The following is a 22,140-nucleotide window of genomic DNA, read 5'->3' on the forward strand; positions in this document are numbered from 1 at the left end:
ACATTCATCCTAATACACACATATACCTACACACATACACTCATCCTAATATGCACATGTACCTGCACACACACACACACTCATCCTAATACACACATGTACCTGCACACGCACATTCATCCTAATACACGCATGTACCTGCACACACACAGTCATCCTAATACATGTACCTGCACACACACACACACATCCTAATACACACATATACCTACACACATACACTCATCCTAATATGCACATGTACCTGCACACATACACTCATCCTAATACACACATGTACCTGCACACACACAGTCATCCTAATACACGCATGTACCTGCACACACACACTCATCCTAATACACACATGTACCTGCACACACACACTCATCCTAATACACACATGTACCTGCACACACACATTCATCCTAATACACACATGTACCTGCACACACACACACACACACACACACACACATCCTAATACACACATATACCTACACACATACACTCATCCTAATACGCACATGTACCTGCACACACACATTCATCCTAATACACACATGTACCTGCACACACACACACACACACATTCATCCTAATACACACATGTACCTGCACACACACATTCATCCTAATACACACATGTATCTGCACACACACACACATTCATCCTAATACACACATGTATCTGCACACACACACACATTCATCCTAATACACACATGTACCTGCACACACACATTCATCCTAATACACACATGTACCTGCACACACACATTCATCCTAATACATGCATATACCTGCACACACAGTCATCCTAATACACACATGTACCTGCACACACACATTCATCCTAATACACACATGTACCTGCACACACACATTCATCCTAATACATGCATATACCTGCACACACATTCATCCTAATACACGCATGTACCTGCACACACAGTCATCCTAATACACACATATACCTACACACATACACTCATCCTAATACACACATGTACCTGCACACATACACTCATCCTAATACACACATGTACCTGCACACACACACACACATTCATCCTAATACACACATGTACCTGCACACACACACTCATCCTAATACATGTACCTGCACACACACACACACATCCTAATACACACATATACCTACACACACACACATTCATCCCAATACACACATGTACCTGCACACACACATTCATCCTAATACACACATATACCTACACACATACACTCATCCTAATACACACATGTACCTACACACATACACTCATCCTAATACGCACATGTACCTGCACACACACACACACTCATCCTAATACACGCATGTATCTGCACACACACACTCATCCTAATACACACATGTACCTGCACACACACACACTCATTCTAATACATGTACCTGCACACACACACACACACACACATCCTAATACACACATATACCTACACACACACACATTCATCCCAATACACACATGTACCTGCACACACACATTCATCCTAATACACACATATACCTACACACATACACTCATCCTAATACACACATGTACCTGCACATGCACATGAGGTACACATCCTTAAAGACATGAATATACATGCACATGCATGCACATATCCACATTGCCCCACAGACACAACACACATGCATATCCAGCTACACGCACCTATATGTACATGCACACACAGACACCTCTGCACTAACACAGACTCCGCCTCACACCCATTACAGCCACACCCCACACAGCCATGCATACACACATGGGCACACACTTGTGCATGCATATTCCTTCACACATTCATGTACACATGCATATATACATTCACCCCACACACATATACATATGTGCATGGCATATGACACATGGCATATTCATTCACACATCCTACACTTGCCCACACATCCATATACACACACGTATGCACACATGCACATAAGTACACATATATATACACATGACATATACACAAAACATACTTTTTTCTTGAGACAAGGTCTCACTTTGTTGCCCAGGCTGGAGTGCAGTGGCACAATCACAGCTCACTGCAGCCTCGACCTCCTGGGCTCAAGCGATCCTCCCACCTCAGCCTCCTGAGTAGGCAGGACTACAGGTGCACACCACCATGCCTGGCTAATTTAATTTTTGTAGAGTCTGGGTCTCACTGTGTTGCCCAGGTTGGTCTCAAACTCCTGGCCTCAAGCAATCTTCCTGCCTTGCCTTCCCAAAGCACTGGAATTACAGGTGTGAGACACTGTGCCTGGTTCCACACTCATATTCTTTTGTACATGTGACCACGTGACACATATGTATGCATATATGTGCACACACACATCTAGACCAGATGCTGGCCTCCTAGCATAAGCTTATTCACTTGCACACACACATATTAACTACTGGCCCAGCACACACACACCCACAGGTGTGCACACACAGACGTGTGTGAAGACCACTCATGCACACACCTTGTGTAGGGGCTATACCTAAATGTAAAATCTGTGGAAACACCACTGGAGCAGCATTCATAGGCACATAAAACACGTGTGTGTCCAAATATTCACATGTACTATGCACTCAGTCACAAACAGAAAACCATGGAACTGCAATATGTGAACCAGGAAATCTCCTCATTCTCTTTTCCTCTCTGCATGCCCAGATATGCATGTGCACACACAAGACATGCCCAGATCCTTCTGCTCCCACTGCCTGTCCCCTATGCCCTCCCTCCCCACCCTCTCCTCTATGCACTCAGTGTATTGGTGAGGCCTAGGGGCAGAGAGCAACGCCCTCTGGTCCTGGATGACCTCAAGGAAGAGGAACGGAGCAGCTGCCTGGCCTCGCCTGCTGGGAAGGGGGACAGCGGGCAGCACAGTGGGAGTTCTGGGAGGACAGCGGATTCCAACCCCAGCCCTGGGCTCGACCCCACCTGGCCTGACCCTGGACACCCTGATCACACTCTTCCTAACGCCTGCCCACCATGCTGGGTGCTGGGGCCAGATGCAGACCCAACACACTCCAAGGTATGCAGAGGAGACCCAGAAGCTGGGGAAGAGTATGGATCCTTTGCTTCACCCTGAAGCCCCCCGTCTGGCCATGCTGAGCAGACAGGAAGATGACAGCACAGTGTAGGCTGGTGGGGGGACGCCTGCCCGTCCAGCCTCCTACGCAGCAGATGGCCAGCCATCTGCAGGCCCCCTCCTCCTCCTCTCTCCCTCCCTCCTCCCAGCGTGGCCAGGCCTGGTGCTGGGGCGAGGCTGCTCGAGGCTGGCAGAGCGTGTTGGAGCCATGTGCTGCCTGGCGGGCAGGCAGGCGGGCAGGCAGTCAGGCAGGCTGGGAGGCTGCTGCTCCGAGAAAGGCATCCAAACACACAGGCAGGCACGGCCTTCTGCGCTGCCCCACCCCTCTCCCCATACTGTGTGCACCTCTGTTCCGGGATATTCTGGGGCTTCAGGAACAGAACAGTCCTTCATCCCAACAGTCATTCATTCAACAAACACTAAGTGCTTACTAAGTGCTAGGTACTGGAGATACAGGAATGAACAAAACAAATATTTGTTGAGCACCTACTATGGGCCAGACACATTTTCGAGAACAATTGATACAGCTGTGAGCTAAAGGAATATACATTAGATGCCTGCCCTGTGTCAGGCACTAGGCTGATGACAGCAGTGACAGGATAAATGCTTAGTGAGCACCTACTGAATGCCAGGAGCTGGTCTGGGCACTGGGAATACAGCAGTGAACAAATTATTTGTTGAGCACCTACTGTGTGCCACACACATTTCTAGGTCCAGAGGCTAGAAGAGCAAGCAATAGCATTATTTATTGCACACCTACTATGCACCAGGCTGTATGCTTTCTGGGCACTGGGGATAGAGCAGTGAATTTATTGAGCACCTACTGTACGCCAGACACATTTGTAGGCACTGGGGATAGAACAGTGAGCAAAATAATTATTTGTTGAGTACCTACTGTATGCCAGGCCCTGGGTGGTGACCAAGAAAGTCACTGTCCCCATCCTCTCTCAGTCTCCTGGGTGAGCAGCAGTGACTACCTGATGCCTCAGGCAGAACTAAGGCTGGCGGGGGGAAAGGATAGTGGCATTCTTACTGGCTTCATTATTTTAGACGGGTGCAGTCAGGGAAGGCCCCTCTGAGGAGGTGTCTTGGAGCAGAGACCTGGGTGAAATGAGGAGGCCACCCTGAGGATACTGGGGAGGAAGGATGTTCCTGGCAGCGGGAACAGCCAGGGTGAAGTTTCCAAAGGGAGAAAGTGCTTGGTGTGCCCTAAACGGCCCAGAGGCCCCTGCCAGGGGAAGGGGAGGAAACTGGTGGGAGATGAGGGGTGGGGTAGGACCCTGGTGAGTAGTCTGGGGAAACTGAGGCCTGGGAGGAGGCCCCAAGGGTTGCCAGTGGAGTGTGGGGGGTACCATGAGCATGTAATTATGACAATGACCTTGGGTGCAGGAAGCTTTCCCTGGGCCCAACCTCTGCCGAAGGGGGTATCAGCATTTGACCCACTGACCCTGGGATGCCAACCCCGTAATGATGCCCATTTCACAGGCAGGAAGACAGGACATGGAGGTCAGCTCGGATGAGAAAGCAAGAACTGGGGCCTGCCTCTGGTTGGGTGCTCCTGATCCATCCAAGGGCAGGCCAGGGAGACAGGTTCTCTCAGCCCACGCGGGCACCACTGCCGTGTCCCCACCAGGCCACGGACAGCTGGGCTCCCTGTTAGCTCCAACTGAGCGGTGGCCTCTGAAGGCAATGTCCCCGGCCGACCCTCTGCTGGCGCCTGAAGCTGTCAGCCTTGATTCCCGGCGGGCTTAGTCACCCCATACAAGTGACATTTATTTATTCCCTCACACGGGAGCGTGGAGAGAATTAATTATTTAGCACCGAGGAAGCACTTTGAACATGAAAGTGCTGAGGAGGGCCTGACATTACAGAGAATAATGTTTCCTCCTCGCTACGCCCGCGGCTCCGGATGGCAGAGCCATCAACCCCCAGGGTCCCACGATGGGGGCGGAACCCCCACCAACCCGCTGTGCCAGGAGGCAGGGGAAAAAGGCTCTGAACTTAGAAATTTCTCTTCTGTAAAAGGAGGGAAGATAGTGAAGGAAAGAGGGAGGGAGGGAGGCAGGGAGCGGTGGAGAGGGAGGAAGGGAGGAAGAAAAGGAAAGGAGACAAGAAAGGAGGAAGGTTTCACGCACATCTTCCAGCCACTGCACACGGGGGAGCTGGAGGCAGAGCAGAACTGAGTCACGAGGACATCATTATGGCTCAAAAAGCATTTTCTCTCCGCTATTTCCCAAGGTCTTCAAAACACGGGGGCGCTGTCAGCACAGACCCATATCACAACAAGGAAACTGAGGCTCAGAGAAGAACAGCACCTTGCTTGAGGTTGTACAGTTTGGCCACAGTAGCTGGGAACTAAATCTGTGTGTGCGCTTGTGTGTATATGTGGGCATGTGTGTGTGCGTGTGTGTGTGCGGGCATGTGTGTGCGTGTGTATGTGGGTATTTGTGTATGTGTGAGTATGTGTGCAGGCCTGTGTGTGTGTGTGTGTGTGTGTGCAGGTGTGTGTGTGCAGGCCTGTGTGTGCATGTGTGTTATGTGCGCATGCACACCTGTGTGTCGGGGTAACCCTGTCTGAATGCAGCTGCCAAGGTTCTCACCTATGGCAGGACATGTCCCCAGGCCCCTGCTCCCCAGGCACCGGAATCCCCAGGGTGCATGACAATGGCCACACCACAGCAGCAGCCAGCAGAGACCCTGGGGTCAGCCCTGGACGCTGAGCCTCTCTCCCTCCTACCGCTCCGAGGATTCCCACGTTGGGGCTTCCCCCAGCCTGCCCGCCACCTCGGGGCAGAGGCAGGGAGGAGAGATCTGGGTGGGGAGCAAGGGATAGGGGGAGTAAGAAACAGTCTGGCAGGGAGTTGGAAGTTCAAAGTTTGATTTGACTCCATATTTACCCAAAGGAAATCCATCAGGCTGGAAATAGACAGCTGGAGCCAGAAGCACCGAGTTTGCCGTCCCTGCAGGTTCCACGGTCTCTGCTCCTCTCTTCAGAGAGAAAAAGGCTGGCGGACGCGCTCAAGCCCCGTCTAAGTCAGAACCAGGACACCCCAGCAGAAGAGGAGACATAGAGGTCACGGGGGTGTCCCCGTGCTTCCTCCTGCCCTGCAGCCCCAGCTGCATCTGATTCGCCTCCACTCACCCCGGTGGCCAGAACCATGCCTGCATTCAATAGGCGCCCTGGGACCTGAATGTTATCTGAGGGCCCCTGTAAAATGAAATAGAAAAGAACTGGGGGAAGCAGAGGCCTTGCTTAGGCAGGTACATAACCTGTGGTGCCTCCGTTTCCCTATCTGTAAAATAGAAGCAAAAGTGATGGAACCGCATTATAGATGGGAGTAGCCTAGCGCTTATTCCCAAGGGGCTTTAAACAGCACCTGGCCTGTGTTAAGTACTTGTTCAGTCCAAGCTATCATCAGGGACCAACACTGGGCATATCGCCTGACAGATGCTTGATCTTCACAGCAACCTACGTGCAGGTCCTTGTGAGCCCATTGTACTTATTTAAGAGACAGGATCTCACTCTGTCACCCAGGCTGGAGTGCGGTGGCATGATCACGGCACTGCAGTCTTGACCTTCTGGGCTCAAGCGATCCTCCCATCTCAGTCTCCCAAGTACCCGGGACTACAGGCACACACCACCATGCCCAGCTAACAGTTTTATAATTTGTAGAGACTGGGTCTTGCTATGTTGCTCAGGCTGGTCTCAAACTCCTGGCCTCACGCAATCCTCCTGCCTCAGCCTCCCAAAGCTGTTTTGTTATTATTACTGTTCAGATGATGACACTGAGGCCCAGATAAATAAAGTAACTTGCTCAAGGCCACCCAGCTAGAAAGTGCCTGGGCTGGATTCAAGCCTGTCACCCCGCCCCTGCCTCCTGGATAGACAAATGGCTTAGACAAGAGGGCAGGGGGCTCCCTGGTGGGAGGGGGCTGACCTCGAGGACCCCCAGTTCAGACTGTGGGAGTCTCTTGATGCTAATCAGGCCCCTGGGGGTGGCCTTGAGGCTTCCCTGCACGGCCGCCCTCAGAGAGCATAACTGAATGCTGTGTGCTTTGAACCAGAAAATGCTCCCGGCTATAAATTAGGGGACTGCCCATGGGCACAAGGCCCTGCAGCCACCTCTGCTGCCCTGGGCCAGGACGGTGGAGGCCCCCCAGGCTCCCTGGACAGCTGGGAAGCCCACTAGAGGCTGCTGCCATGGCGACGGTGCCGGCTGCCCTCACTCTGCGTGGGCCACATCCTGCCTCTCCCGGGACGAAGTGGACTGGGGCTCAGCCAGCCGCCTCTCCCTCCTCCTCCTCCCTCCCCTGGGGTCATCTGGGGGTCCCAAGGGCTGCCCGCCCATCTGCAACCCGGCGGGGCAAAGCCAGCTCAAAGACGCCCCTCTCTTAATAATGACGAGCATTGAGCACTTAGCCCCTTATGAGTATTGGTGGCTTAACTCACAATAGGTGAAAAGACTGAGGCCCACAGAGGCAGCATTGCTTGCCCAGGGTCACCGGACTAGGCAAGAGCAAAGATGGGGTTCCAAGCTGGGGTTTCTGACCCCAGAGCTCCATTGCAGAGTACAGTGCAATGGCAAAGACATGACCTCAGGAGCAAGATAAGCTGTGTGACCCTGGACAAGTTACTCAGCCTCTCTGGGCTTGGGCGTCCCCTTGGGCAAAATGGGATAAGAGTGCCTGCTTCCTAGGGTCCTCAGGAGGATTCCATCTGTTAATGCATGTACAACACTCACAGCAGGAACATACACCGAGCAGCTGCTGGGTCTTGGCCTCACTGTCTCCCAGAAACGGGTCCTGGGATGAGGTTTGTAGACACATGCTTCAGGGCAGGCTGCACAGGGGAGATGGGACAGGGCAGGGAAGGAAGCCAAGCCCAGGTGTCACTCAAGCCAACATCCCAGCCTCAGCCAGATCTGGGTCTGAGGAACACCCAGTTTGTCCTGCCCCAAGGCAAGGGCTCAGACTCACAGTGGTCACCCAGGGGCTGCCCCAGGGAATGATAGCCGCCAGGCGGGTCAGCTGCCTGGACATGGGGCCAAAGCACCGCCAGCAGCCTGGGAGCAGTGCCCAGAGCGAGGTGAACGTACAGGCAGTTAGGAGTGAACTGGAGAGAAGGGACACAGAAGCGTCATTGAGAGGCCCGGGGCACGCGGGGGCGGAATCCTGACAGTAAGCCTCACACTGCCCGAGTTCCAGGTTGTTATTTTAGGGTTTACTGCCTACAAACTTCAACTCTGCAACACACCCATCTGACCAGTGGAATTGCCCTTGTTTTACACATGGAAGGTCAGTGTTTGGCCAAAGCGACAGGGCTTGGGGCAGGGAGCCAAATCTCTAGGCTCCAGGTCAGTTTTCCACTGCCCCTGTGGCCGGGGCGTGGTGGCCGCGTGCAGGGCCCGTAGGAGAGGGTTCTGACTTGCACAGGAGGCCATGAGTGGCTCGAGGGCCTGGAGCACCCGGAGCAGGTTGTAGCAGTCAGGATGCCTTGGGTAGCAAGTTAGAGAAAAATCCCAATTCCAACAGCTTTCATGATGAATGTGGATTCTCCCCCATGAGAGGAGGTCCCGGAGCAAAGGAGCTACATAGCTGGGTGACTCAGCAGCTCATTAGTGGCCTCTGCACCAGGTGCTTCTTCCTCTCTCTCCTGCCACCCCTCAGTGTTGGGACTCCCTTCATGGCCCCAAGATGGCTGCAGCAGATCCGGTCATCACATCCCAACAGGACAGAGTGCAGCCAAAGATAAGGCAGCCATCTCTTCCCCACTTTTTGTTTTTTGTTTGTTTGTCTGTTAGTTTTGTTTTTGAGACAGTCTTACTCTGTCACCCAGCTGGAGGGCAGTGACTCAATCTCGGCTCATGGCAACCTCTGCCTCCTCAGCCTCCCTGCCTTCTCCTGCCTCAGCCTCCTGAGTAGCTAGGATTACAGACGTTCACCACCATGCCCAGCTAATTTTTATATTTTTAGTAGAGATGGGGTTTCACCATGTTGCCCAGACTGGTCTCGAACTTCTGACCTCAGGCAATCTGCCCACCTCAACCTCCCAAAGTGCTGGGATTACAGGCGTGAGCCCCCGCATCTGACCTGGTTCTCTCTTTTTGAAAAGCAGGTAGGCTGGGCATGGTGGCTCAGACCTGTAATCCCAGCACTTTGGGAGGCCAAGAAGGATGGAGTGCTTGAACCTGGAAGTTCAAGATCAACCTGGGCAACGTGGCAAAAACCGTCTCTACCAAAAGCAATATAAAAATTAGCCAAGAATGGTGACACATACCTGTAGTCCCAGCTACTCAGGAGACCCGATCTAGAAAAAAATAAATAGGTAACAGCAGGTAAGCATTCCCTCTAACTCCCCCAGCGCAGTCCCCTCCACACTGCACTGGCTAGGGTTAGGCCACATGAATACCTAGGAAGGGGCATGGGGTGGCCATGACTGGCTTAGCCCAGGGTCAGCAAATGGTGGCTCACGGGCCCCAAGCCTGTTTTCGTAAATAAAGATTTATTGGTGCCCAGCCACATCCTTTTTTTTTTTTTTTTTTTTGAGACTGAGTCTTGCTCTGTCACCCAGGCTGGCATGCAGTGGCACGATCTTGGCTCACTGCAACCTCTGCCTCCTATGTTCAAGCGATTCTCCTGCCTCAGCCTCCTGAGTGGCTGGGATTGTAGGCACAAACCACCATGCCCAGCTAATTTTTAAATTTTTTGTAGAGATGAGGATCTTGCTGTGTTGCCAAGGCTGGTCTTGAACTCCGGGCCCAAGCGATCCTCCTGCCTCAGCCTCCCAACCATATTGTCTGTGGTTGCTTTTGTGTGACAGAAGCAGAGCTGAGGAGTGACCGCAGAGACTGCCCAAAAAGCCTAGAAGAATGACTTGACCCTTTACAGAGAAAAAGTTTGCTGACCCCTGGCTAGACTAACTGGGATCTACCCCTGACCTGGATTGAGTCATTTCCCCCCGAGGGATGAATGAACACTATGACAGTCTCTGAGCCCTGTAGAAGTGGGGGCGGGGGCTGGCCTGGCCGCTACCAGTCATCCTTCAAAGTTTTACTACTCAAAGCGTGGCCCCCAGGCCAGCAGCATCTGCCCCACATGGCCGCCGGGTCTTGGTTCCCACCCCAGCCCTATGAAATCAGAACCTGCATCCTAACCAGACCCCCAGGGAACGTTACCCGGTTAGTGCAGCGCGTTAGCTTCTCGGGTTGTTGTAACCAGGTACCACGAACCGGGTGGCTTAAAACCACAGGTCTGGAGGCCAGCAGGCTGCATTCCAGGTGCCAGTAGGGCCCCGCTGCCTCCAAAGACTCTGGGGCAGGATTCTTCCCTGCCCCTTACAGCTCCTAGTGGTTCTTGCGACCCTTGGCCTTCCTGGCTTTACAGATGGGTCACTCCAGCCTCGCCTCTGCCTCCATGTAGTCTCTGCGTGTCTCCCTGTTTCCTATGCGGGCTTCAGTCATCTTGGAGTCCACCCTAATGACCTCATCTCAGCTTGATCACATCTGCAAAGATCCTATTTCCAAATAAAGTCATATCCACAGCTGCCAGGGGTTAGGACCCGAACATGTGTTTTGGGGAAACATGACCCCACCTGTGACATGTGAGTAGTCCCACCGCACACCACACATGGGTGAAATGGGACACACGTGCTTGTGCTTTTGGGGAGGACAGGGCTGGCGGAGGGGCAGCTCCAGCTTCCCTGCCTTCTCAGGCTCCCAGAGCGGCCCTCCTGGGAAACAGCACGCTGGAAGCTTCGTGAACACAGCTGGCCCAAGGCTGGCTCAGGAGGTCATCTCTACCCCTCATCTCCCACCAGGCCTGAGCTGCTCCTGGGGACTCCCGGGTTGAACCGTGAGTGTCCTCAGCAGGTCTGGCACTGGGTGAGGCGTGCCCCTCTGCACTGGCACCCTGAGAGGGCTCGCCTTCTAACATTCGGTACCCTGAGCCAAGCACTGGGACTCAGCCCACTTCTCATCTCCAAACCCTGCTCCGGGCTTCTGCTCCCCAGCTGTGGCCGAGTGACAGGTGGGCCCAGCCCCTGCACTGACTGCATGACCAGAAGCACCGCCTTCTCAGTGAAATTGAAAATGCCCAGCAAGTGCACCCTGAGCAAACCTCTTTGCTTTGCACGTACCTGGTGCTTAAAACTCACGTGCTCAATATACGAGGAAGTAAATGCCGGAATCCAGATTCCTCATAGCGACTGACAAGGCCCAGCGTGATCTAGCCTGCCCTCCTTACCAACCTCATTCCCGCTGTTTTCCTCCTAAACCTCTAGCTTCCAGTTCCATGTCAAGCCTACTACAGGGCCTTTGCACCTGCCGTGCCCTCTGCTGGAAGGCTCCTCCCCACAGACATGCCCATGGCTGGTTCTCTTACTTGATTTAGGTTCCTGTGCAGGTGATGTTACCTCTTCAGAGGTAAACCCCACCCCCTCACCCCCTCACTTTCTATCCAATCAATTTTAACATCTGTGTAAAACACTCACAACTGCCTCCAATCCTCACGTTCATTTATTTATCTACCTGCCACGTCCTGAGTGTGTGGAATGGTGCCGGGCACACAGTAGGTGTGCAGTGAAAACATGCTACTGAACTGAGAGAGTTCCCTTCTCACCCCCAATCCGCTGAGCTCTTAGTAAACACTCAGGAGCCTCCAGGCCCCTGTATTAAAGGCCTGGCCAGCCTCGCCCTGCTGCGGAATTTTCCAGATGGGGCTGTTTCTTTGTGTGTCAACAGAGTGCTTAATCTCTGCTCATCATGCCGGGCAGGAAGGAGCGTGCTTCACTGAGGAACTTCTGTCTCAGCCACCAGGTAACGTGAGTGGGGCCTCGGGTGGGGGGCAGCATGTCTCCCCACCCCGGCCTTGATAAATGTCCAGGGGCCCTTCTAGCCTCCGCCAGGCAGCTGCCTCTGACCACAGCCTCCGCCGCAGAGCTGAGCTACCCACGTGTGCTCACTCCGAACCTGCAAGCCAGCCCCTGAGGGGGTGTGTGAGGGGTCAGGGTCTTAAAAACTTCCTGCATATTTTCCCTTTAGAAATAGCATCCTTAACTTTCTTTTTTTTTACTTGTTAAAAATGTACTCATGTAATCCACATGCACTAGCTGTGAGAAATTCCGTAACATCTTTTGGAAAGAGATCCTCGCCCCCTGAGGCTGTCCCCATGGCACAGATGATAAGCACAGTCAACGAGGCTGGGCGCCTGTACTTCACAAACTTTGCGGGGTCCACAGCAACCCTCTAAGGCTTTTACTTTTATCATCCTCATTCCACAGACAGGGAAACTGAGGCTCAGAGAGGGACAGGGCCAGCAGCCAGCACATGTTGGAGGGAGGTCAAGCCGCTGTGGCTTTGATCAAAGTGGTCACAGGACTACTATGCCATATCCCACCTCTTTGTAGAAGAGGTCTTGATTTCATTTTTAAATTTTTGTGTTGCTATTTCTGTTTTGGACCATTTTCTGTGTATTGTTCTGTGACTTGATTTTTTCATTTAACATGTCTGAGACGTCAATTCATGCTGGACACACAGAGGTCACCTCATTCTTTTTTTTTTCTTTTGAGATGGAGTTGTGCTCTGTCACCCAGGCTGGAGTGCAATGACAGGATCTCAGCTCACTGCAACCTCTGTTTCCTGGGTTCAAGCAATTCTCCTGCCTTAGCCTCCTGAGTAGCTGGGATTACAGGCACACGCCACCATGCCTGGCTAATTTTCGTATTTTTGGTAGAGACAGGGTTCCCCGTATTGGCCAGGCTGGTCTCGAACTTTTGACCTCAAGTGATCCACCCGCCTTAGCCTTCCACAGTGCTGGGATGACAGGCGTGGCCAGTCACCTCATTCTTTTTAACACCTGTTTCATAGCCTCTGACACACAGCACAGAGCCATTATAATTGTTGGAGTCAAAACGGTTCATGCCTGATCATCTTGCATTCTCCGGACATAATTCATTTTAATGTGCACTACAGTCTATATGTGATGCAGTGAGCACTTTTGGGAAAACCAGTCAGACCTGGGCTGGTTGGTCAGGAGAAGGTCTGAAGTGCCCTGTCTGGCCAAGTCTGAGATTGTGGTGGTAGAGAAAGTGAAAGCAGGCTCCAGCACCGAGGTCCAGAATGTTCCCAGCTCTGAGGCCATGAAGGTAAAGCACTTCTTTCTTTGGGCGTCTGCATATCCAAGGACTCCAGAGTATCAAACCTTCAAAGCACTGTGGCTCATTCCCTGAACGATGGTGCCAGGTAATTCACAAAGCAACCCTCTGCACAAGTTTGCTCCGGTCTCCGAAGCAAGTCCTACTCAGGGTCTCCCCAGAGCAGAGGAAGAGAAGCCAGGCCTCTCTCCACTTCAGGCAGTAGATGCTTTTGGGGGGCTGGCATAAAGGGAGTAGGGAGGGCATGAGTTGTCACAAAGTCAAAATGAAACTGCTAACAACACAGCTCCGTCTCCCAAGAGTGACTCACCCGGTGAAAACCGGAATATTGTTCCGAGTGTCAAAATCTGCAGAACAGCCTCCAGGATCTGGGTCTTATCCAGCTTAAATGAGCCAAAACATTCCTGCATCTTCCTGGGGTTCCTGGTGAAGGGCGTATTGTCTTTTCCCTTTAGCCCTTGTTTTGGAAAGCTCTGAAGAGGCACCCAGGAGGTCAGCAGACAGCAGCCTAGCCGCTTCTTCTCCAGGACAGCACTGGGACGGCTTTGAAATGCCTCCCAGTGCTTGCCTTCTGCGATCCCCAAACCTATGCTGCTGGCATGCTGGCTGCCACAGAGCGTGGAGAACACCAGGACCCTGGTGGGAGGCAGAAAAAACGCTGCTTAGGAGAATCATCACCCCACCTCGCGCTGGAGGGCCAGGCACGGCAGAGTTTATCATCGTTAGGAGCGAGTTAACTTGGAACAGGGGAGAAATGCTTTTAGAGTAATTGTATTAGCCCTGGATTCCGGAATGCCTTTTCCATTCTTTTAAGGAACAATCTGTGCAACCTTGTGCCCTCTGTAGAGAGGGGAGACTGACGGGTTTGTAGGTGGAGAAAAGGGTGAGACATTTTTAGCTCCCAGTTTTATTCATGAGAAAATTTGCCAGGTGATCCTGGAGCGTGACAGGTCGTCTTGTGCAGTTTGCCAGGGCTCCGTGGTGCTCCTGGGTACGCTTTGGGTGCATATGTGAATCCACAGTGAGCCACAGGCAAAGCAGGACAATTGGACCTGGGTCAGTCTTTAGCGCTGATGGGGACTGAGAGAACAGGGAGAGGAATGACAGCAGCTAACATTTATCTAATGCTTCCTGTGGGCTGGACGAGGTCCCGAGCACTTTGCGTGTATAACATTTAACTCGGATGATGACCCAACAAGGGAAGTACTGATATGATCTCCATTTTACAGACAGGGGAGGCGAGGCACAGAAAGGTTAAGTAACTTGCCCAAGGTCACACAGCTAGAAAATTGCCCGCCTAGGGCACCCCAGCTCCGTGGCAGTGAAATGATTGCAGTCGTGATAGTCAGGATGACATCACTCCCTATCCTCGTCTGATGAGTCCCCGTGGGGGATCTTGGAAGGCTTCTTACAGGAAGTGGAGACAGACTCCAAGGTGAGGTTTTCCTTGAAGGAAGCGTGGGATTCTAACTAGCAACTGGGGCAGAAACAGCATTCAGTGTGGCAGGATGGGCGGGTACGGAGGCTGGGAGGAGGGAAAGGGGCTGCTGGTGAGAAAACTGTGGGGCCAGAGCTTGGTGTGGGTGAAAACCCAAGCATACAGTCAGTGTTCAATAAATGGCAGCTTGGACATTATGGAGTCCAGGAGGCAGTATCTCGGCCGCTCCTTCCTGGCTGGGATCCAGCATCCAGCACCCTCAGTGATTCCCAGGAGCCATGGCCCAGCCCCAGGGCAGGGTCCTGATTGGTCCAAGATGATCACACCCCTAACCAGAGATTGGTCTAGTCATGGTCATGTGACACAGTTTGACCAACTGCTGGCAAAAATCTAGGAATGCTTTTTCTCACCCTCGAAAAGCAGCTCTCCTTCCAAGAAGGCCCTTGTGTGAGTTAGCTATTGCTGCCTAACAAAATGCCCCACACTTAGCCTCTGGGAACGATGATGTATTTTCTCAGCTTCTGTGGGTCTGGAATCTCAGGGAGGCACTTCCTGGGAAGTTCTAGCACAGGGTCTCCCACGAAGTCTCCAGCAGTGGAAAGGTCAGCTCGGGTTCCCGTCATCTGAAGGTTCCTGTTCAGCCTTTCTCCCTCCATCTGAAAGGCTTCCGAGGTCGGCTCGCCCAGTCCCAGCCTGCGGGGCACAGAACCTTGGGTTTTCCTGACACACGAGTTCCAGCTCAAACATCACCGCCTCTGAGAAGCCTTCCGAGATCATCTTATAAAAAGTGGCCCCCTCCCTGTCCTGCCAGTGAGTCTGCACCCCGTCCCCACCCGCCTTACTGCCTCCGGGCCTGAGGTTCTCTCTCTACTGTTTGCCTTTTTTCCCCTCCTTTTATAATTTACGTCTCTGTTGGTCTCCCTACCCTCTCACTGAAATGTACACTCCGTGACAGTCCCGACATTGCCTGTCTTGTCGTCTGCTAGATTTCCCAGAGTTTAGCATAGAGCCTGTATGTAGTAGGTGCTCAATTAAAGATATGTCTATATTGAATGAATGCATGAATGAATAAATGAATGAGTGGATATTCGGCAGCTGTAGAAGTGGTCTAGGACATCAGGCAACCCTGAAGAACCAAGGAAGAGGTTAATAACTCTGACACTGTGTGTGTGTGTGTGTGTGTGTGTGTGTGTGTGTGTGTGTGTGTGTGTATCTGTCTTTCTCTCGCCTCTTCCTCTCTACCCCATCTCTCTATCTCCTCTGTCTCTTTCTGTCCCTCCCTGACACCCCCTGCCATCAGCCTTCCTGCTGCAGCACACACACCCTCTTCCTCCAGCTGCCTGCATCCAGGTCCCCTCCCTAAGTCTCACTTTCAAAGCCCCCAGATTCAACCTTCTCTGCTTTATTTCCAGACTGGCTTCTCCAGCCCTACCCCCACCTCCTCCATCCTGTGCCTGCCAGCTCTGGGAGGTCACCTGCAGAACAAAAATGACAAGGGATTGGGAGTCAGGCAGATCTGGCCCGTGTTGAGGACTTCCCAGTCATATGACCTCAGGGAAGTCACCTCCCTGTTCTGAGCCCCAGTTTCCTCATCTGTACAATAGCGCAGTGAGACCACTCAGCCTAAAGAGCGCATCACCTCCCTGACCGTGAACATGGGGTTACTTTAGGGATAGAGGGATGCCGGGGCTGCCTGTGACAATCCCCGCACCTCCCATTCCCCGGAAGCCCACAGCGACTTCAGTTCTCTCGAGTTTGCCGGGCAGCCGCCCTCCTCTGCAGTTCCTCCCCAGAGAGTGTGGATGCTTAAACGGCCAATATTTCCCCTGGCTCAGCACAAAGCACCGTCATTGCAGGGCAGCCAGGAAGGGCTGTTAGCTTGATTGGGTTCTTTTTCATCTCCACATCAGCTGTTAAGCAGCTCAGCTCATGCAGGGGAAACTGCCTCTCGACTGCCCAGTGCTGGCGTGGGGCTTGGAGGAGTCATTAAGAAACAGCAAGAATGTGGCCCCATTGCACACCCTCCAGAGGCCAAACTCTTGAAGTACCCCCTCTCCCAGCTCAAAGCCAGCAATAGCTTTGTATTCCCACCCCAGGCATCCATCCAGAGCCCCTCCTCCTCCCTCTATGTGCCGAAGGGTTCCCTCAACAGGACCCCACCCCCCCGTTTCCTCCCAGAGCTCTCCTTTCTATTTGAGGAAGAGGATTTTTTTTCGAAAGTCCTCCTGATGTGCTGGAGGTAGGGGAATGGTTACTTTCAAACGCATTGATAACTGCGTCTGCTTCCTAAGGGAAGTGACATAACTCATTCCAATGGGAACATGAATTCCTACATCATCCCCCTCTAGTAACAACAAATATAACAAGACAGGTATGGTGCTGAGTGTTTTCCACAAATGCACTCAAGTAAGCCTCAGGGTAACCCTAAGAAAAATGCATTAGCCGCATTCCCATTTTACAGACCAGGTTACAGAAGCACAGAGAGGGTGAGTAATGTGCTTGAGGTCACACAGCCAGTGAAGGGAGGGGCTGCCATTGGAACTCAGACCTTCTGGCTCCCTGAGCCTGCTCACAAAGGGGAAGGGAAAAGTGGACAAGGCCCAAAGCCAGTTCCTCTGTGAGGCCAGGGCATGCGGAAGGAACAGGGGCCATCTCCTCAGCAGGACACCATAATAAGGCTTTGGAAATGTGAGGGGAGCCCAAGCTTGGGAGGGGCCTGGATAGGAAAGTTTGGGAAGTAGAGTTTCCTGGAGAGGCTGAGAGGAAGGAACTGGAAAACAGGAAAGTTGGAGAATCTAAAAAAAAAAAAAAAAAAAAAGGCGGAGCAGTGTGGTGCTGTGAAACCACTCCATTCTCCCCAAATTTTAACAAAGTCTGATGCACCCAGAAATGATCCAGGCTAGGGGAGGGGGAAGAGGAATGACAGAGCGGTGGGTAGCCAGAGATGAAAACCCAGCTTTTAGAATTTTATCATTTTGGGCCGGGCATGGTGGTTCATGTGTGTAATCCCAGCACTTTGGGAGGCCAGGCAGGTGGATCACCTGAGGTCAGGAGTTCAATACCAGCCTGGCCAATGTGGTGAAACCCCATCTCTACTAAAAATACAAAAATTAGCCAGGCTGGTGGCACGCACCTGTAATTCCAGCTACTTGAGAGGCTGAGGCATGAGGATCGCTTGAACCCGGGAGTAGGCAGAGGCTGCAGTGAGCCGAGATCACACCACTTCATTGCAGCCTGGACGACAGAGCAAGACCACATCTAAAAAAAAAAAAAAAAAAAAAAGGAAGAAATTTGTCATTTTGTATAACTAAAAAGTCTGGGGGGACTTCAAGCATGGCTTGATTCAGGGGCTCAATGCACACCACCATCAGTCCTTCTGTATCTTGGTGCTGCTTTCCTCTAGGCTGGATTGTCTCTCAGGCAGGTCTGGGCACATCCCACCAGCACAGCAAATCTGCCAAAAGAGACCTTCTTTCCCAAGTGGTTCCAGCAAAAGTCTCAGGGAAGGTTCTCATTGGCCTGGCCTGGTCACATGACTATCCCTGAACCAATTGCCATGGTGATGGAGCAGAGTCTGCCCCACCCAAACTACATGGGTGAAGAGAAGGAAAGGATTCTTCCCCAAAGGGACATGCAAGGGGGACTTTCCTCCCAGAAGGAAAGAGCCTGGACAAGGAGGGCCTCAGACATCTGCTGCAGGGCTGAGTTCCCTGTCTGGGGCCATGAGGTGAGGAGAAGGGAGGAAAGCACAGTTGTAGGACAGAGTCCACCAGTGAGGCTGGGAGGTTCTGAGCCAGAGCTCAACACCTCAAAGGATGAAGCTGCACTGCCCCAGCTGTCCATGCTCACCTGGAACAGAAATCCTGCCCAGGGCACTGGGCTATCTGCAGAATGGGCAAGAAGAGAGATGCCTAGAAAGCAGAGAACAGAGAGGCTGAATAGTAACCTGCCTCAGCTTCCCTTTCTGTAAGATGGGTTCAAAAACAGCACCAAGCTCACAGGGCTGTGAAGAGGAAAGGGGTAGATAGCTATAAAGCGCTCAGGACGGTGACATAGGAAACACGCAATGGACATCTAATTCTTTGCCAACCCGACCACACAGAACTGCCATGATCCCACTGCTGTACTTCTGCCTAAGCCTCTTCCTCTGCCACCTTCTCAGCCACATTTGGTCCTCCTCCGTGAAGCCTTCCTGGAATTCCCAGTGCACTCTGGCCAGACCCCTAGAGCCCCACAGCCCTGGATGTGAGCCCTGGCTCTGCTCCTCCACCCTGAGAAGGTGGCTTCACCTCTCTGAGCCAACTTTCTCTTCTGGAAAATGTGGATAATTAAAAGCATCTGGGCGGGTACTAGTGCACCCCGAGCAACACCGAGAGGCTGTGGTTTCTCTGGAGCTGGGGTCCCCTCCCTGGCATCTCTCAGTGCCTTGGGGAAACCGTGTCTATGATGCCGAAAGACTCAGATTGGAGTACTCAAGATTCAGAGTGGGCCCAAGGTCTCCCCCAATCGGCTGTGTGGCACTGAGTAAGTCACTTTCCCTCTCTGAGCCTCAGTTTCCCCATGGTAATCCCTTCCTCATAGAGCAGCTTTGAAGCTGGCAGGAGCCTCTGACGCAGTGCCTGAGACAGGCAGATATTCCATCAATGGGCATTCTCTTTTCCCCTGGCTACCGGCACAAATGCCACCTTCTCTGAGCAGTCTTCCCTGATTGCCCAGCTGCAGTGAACTCTTGGCCTAGCCTCTTGTCTGCATGGTGAGCTCCTTGGAAGCTCAGATCAGGCTGCTGGTACCTTTAGGGTCTCCAGGACCTGGCACATTCCCTGTAAATAGTATTCTGGAGATTTTGAGATTGATGACAATGATAATGACGATTTTTAAAATGTCATTTGAGACCTCCTGGGTCTCCTTAATCTTTCTCCCGCTTTAATGTTAGTTTAACTTGACTCGAAGTTGTCTTCAGATTCTCTTTTGCGAGGATGCAAGTATAAACAAAGTTATAAATCCTGCATCTGCTCAGAGCCAGCTCTGCCAGGCAAGCTCCTGTGTGCCAGTCTCAAGTGGAATCTTACCTTCAATGATGAGGCTTCAAGGGTTTCATGGCCTGTGAGGCTGTTGGCAGTGGGACACACCGATGACCACTTCTTGTCATAGTTTCGTATTTATTTTAACGAGAAATTGCATTTGGCCGCATATATCAGAAAACCCAAATAACAGTGGCTTACTCAAATAAGAGGTTTCTGTTTCCCTCTTAACAAGACATCTGGAGGTGGCCTGTTCAAGGCTGGGAAGGCAGCCCCACCATGCCATGAATACCCAGGCCCTTTTCTACCCCTTTAATCCTCATAGTCACCTATGGTCACAAAGTGGCTGCTGTACCTCCAGCATTGCATCTAGATTCCAGGCAGGAAGAGAAAAAAGAGAAAAGGGCAAAAGACCTGCACTAGCTTCCTGCACTGCTGCCCACCCACCCTTCACCTTTTAAAGAGCTTTTACGGAAGCCCCACCCAAGGACATCCATTTACATCTTATTGGCAAGAGCTGTGTCACACAGCAACCCTTACTTGTAGAGGAAGCTAGAAAAGGTGGGATTCAAACCAGGTGCACTACTGTCTTGAACAAAATTAGGATTTCATTAGTAAGGAAGGTGGGGGGAGAGTGGATGTTGAGAAGGCATCCAGTAGCATGGACCACACATAACCCAAACCTATGATTTTGCTGGAATTCTTACTTAGACCAGTGGTTCTCACACTTGAGAATGTGTCCAAATCTCCTAGAGAACACAGGTAGCTGCCCCCCAAGCCCGGAATGCCCGACTCAGTGAGTCCAGGCTGGGCCTGAGTTTACATCTCCGACAAGCTCCCAGGTGAGGCTGAGGCTGCTGGTGTGGCACCACACTTTGAGAACTGTTGGCTCTCGGCATGGCTCAAGTTGGTACTTGAGTAAAACCATGTGAGTTGAATTTAGAAGGAGAAGAATACAGTAGTTTAGATGCATTATCAGTTAGGATCCCAATAGAAAACAGAGGAGGGTACACTGACACAGGACATGGAGAAGCACTAACTAATCAACTAACTATCTGCAAAGGTGTGAGCAGGGGGTAGAGAAGCTCCTCCCCTCCAGGTAGCAATAGTGAGGAGCTGTCACCACACCTGAAGGTAAATTACCAGAACATGAAGAGGGTGGCTGTAAGAGAACACCACCCCATAGGAGCCCTATCCTTTGTAAGAGGGGTGCAGCCAACCTTAGACGTTGCAGAGAGGAACTGGGGCTGTAAACACTTCCAGGCCTCTTTCTCTTCCTGCCACCAGCCTCTAGCTGGACACCCAAGGGCTGGAAGCCAACAGGCCATCCTAGATGAACAGAGTGATTATTGGGCCTGGGGAGACACACTGAAGATGTCCAGCACAGACAGAAAATATCATGACACCAGGATATCCCTGAGCAACTGTTCGGCAAACAACAATTTAAAGCAGGCAACTCAGCCAGCTCATTCGTTCATTCATTCAATTATTCACTGGAGCACCTGCTACGTACCACGCACTTACTGGGTGCCAGGGATTAAGAGATGAATTAATCATGACCCCAGTTCAGAGAGCTGCCATCTGCTGAGGTCCAAGGCACTGTGGTGGTGGGTAGGTGGGATCATCTTCCCCAACCCCTGCCATAGCCCACCCAGCCAGACTCACGGTGCCTGCCACAGATCTCATCTGCTTGTCACTCGAATTCCACTGTGATTTAATCTGTCATTAAAGTTTAACTGTGGGGAAAAGACTGTAAAAAAAGTCACCCGCTCCATCACAAATCAAAATGTTATTATGTACTAAAACAGGGGCTGTGGGAACAAGTTGACGGGATTTGGCTGGGATTAGGGACAAAGTGAATCTAAACCACTGGGTGCCCACGTGTCCCCCTGGTAAGACCCTGTAAACCTTTATGCATATAGACTTCTATTGGCGAACTGTCGATTATGATATTTGTTTTCCTGGGCTGCAAACAAAACCTCAACCCTCAGCGGCCCCCTCGCTGCCGCGTCAGCCACACACAAAATGTCTCCAGGCTCCACAGCCAATAACAAAAATGATGAAGAATCTGATGCAGACGTGGATAATTGCTCTGGCTTCCTCTTGTGAATTTAAATAGCTTTCTTGAATTACTGCTTTTGACAAGATCAATAAAATTGAGCTATGGCTGTATCAGGCCTTTCAGCAAATACATAGGAAGCTGGGCTCCTGGGGCTGACTGTTCGACAGTGACCCCAGCTCTCCCAGCAGGCGGGCGAGGGGCTTGGGGGCGTGCATGGAGTGAGGTCAGGGATGGGCTGGACGGGCCAGTACAGGAAAAACACACAAACCCCAAGATCCTGGCTATGGCTGGGTGGGCGTCTCACACTTGTAATGTCAGCATTTTGGGAGGCCGAGGCAGGAGGATTGCTTAAGCCCAGAAGTTCAAGACTAGCCTGGGCAACATAGTGAGACCCTG

At 52.0% G+C, this 22,140-nt stretch overlaps 2 long non-coding RNA genes across 4 annotated transcripts in view; one reads left to right on the plus strand and one right to left on the minus strand.

Annotated features, from left to right (window-relative positions):
- The window catches only part of LOC135966349 (uncharacterized), a 132,143-nt gene that overhangs the window by 52,224 nt on the left and 57,779 nt on the right, over nucleotides 1-22,140 (minus strand). For 2 of the 3 annotated variants that reach the window (XR_010579643.2, XR_010579641.2), the window contains exon 3: nucleotides 17,795-17,919. This is a non-coding gene — a long non-coding RNA (uncharacterized lncRNA). Of the gene's footprint in view, nucleotides 1-12,501; nucleotides 15,355-17,794; nucleotides 17,920-22,140 lie in introns of those variants that run through there. The other variant, XR_010579642.2, reaches the window with a different exon arrangement.
- The window catches only part of LOC123567607 (uncharacterized), a 39,827-nt gene continuing 29,456 nt past the window's right edge, over nucleotides 11,770-22,140 (plus strand). Inside the window, exon 1 of the long non-coding RNA XR_006690679.2 lies at nucleotides 11,770-11,886. This is a non-coding gene — a long non-coding RNA (uncharacterized lncRNA). The remainder of the gene's footprint in view (nucleotides 11,887-22,140) is intronic.

This window comes from Macaca fascicularis, chromosome 11, assembly GCF_037993035.2.
Source record: "Macaca fascicularis isolate 582-1 chromosome 11, T2T-MFA8v1.1".
Taxonomy (NCBI): domain Eukaryota; kingdom Metazoa; phylum Chordata; class Mammalia; order Primates; family Cercopithecidae; genus Macaca; species Macaca fascicularis.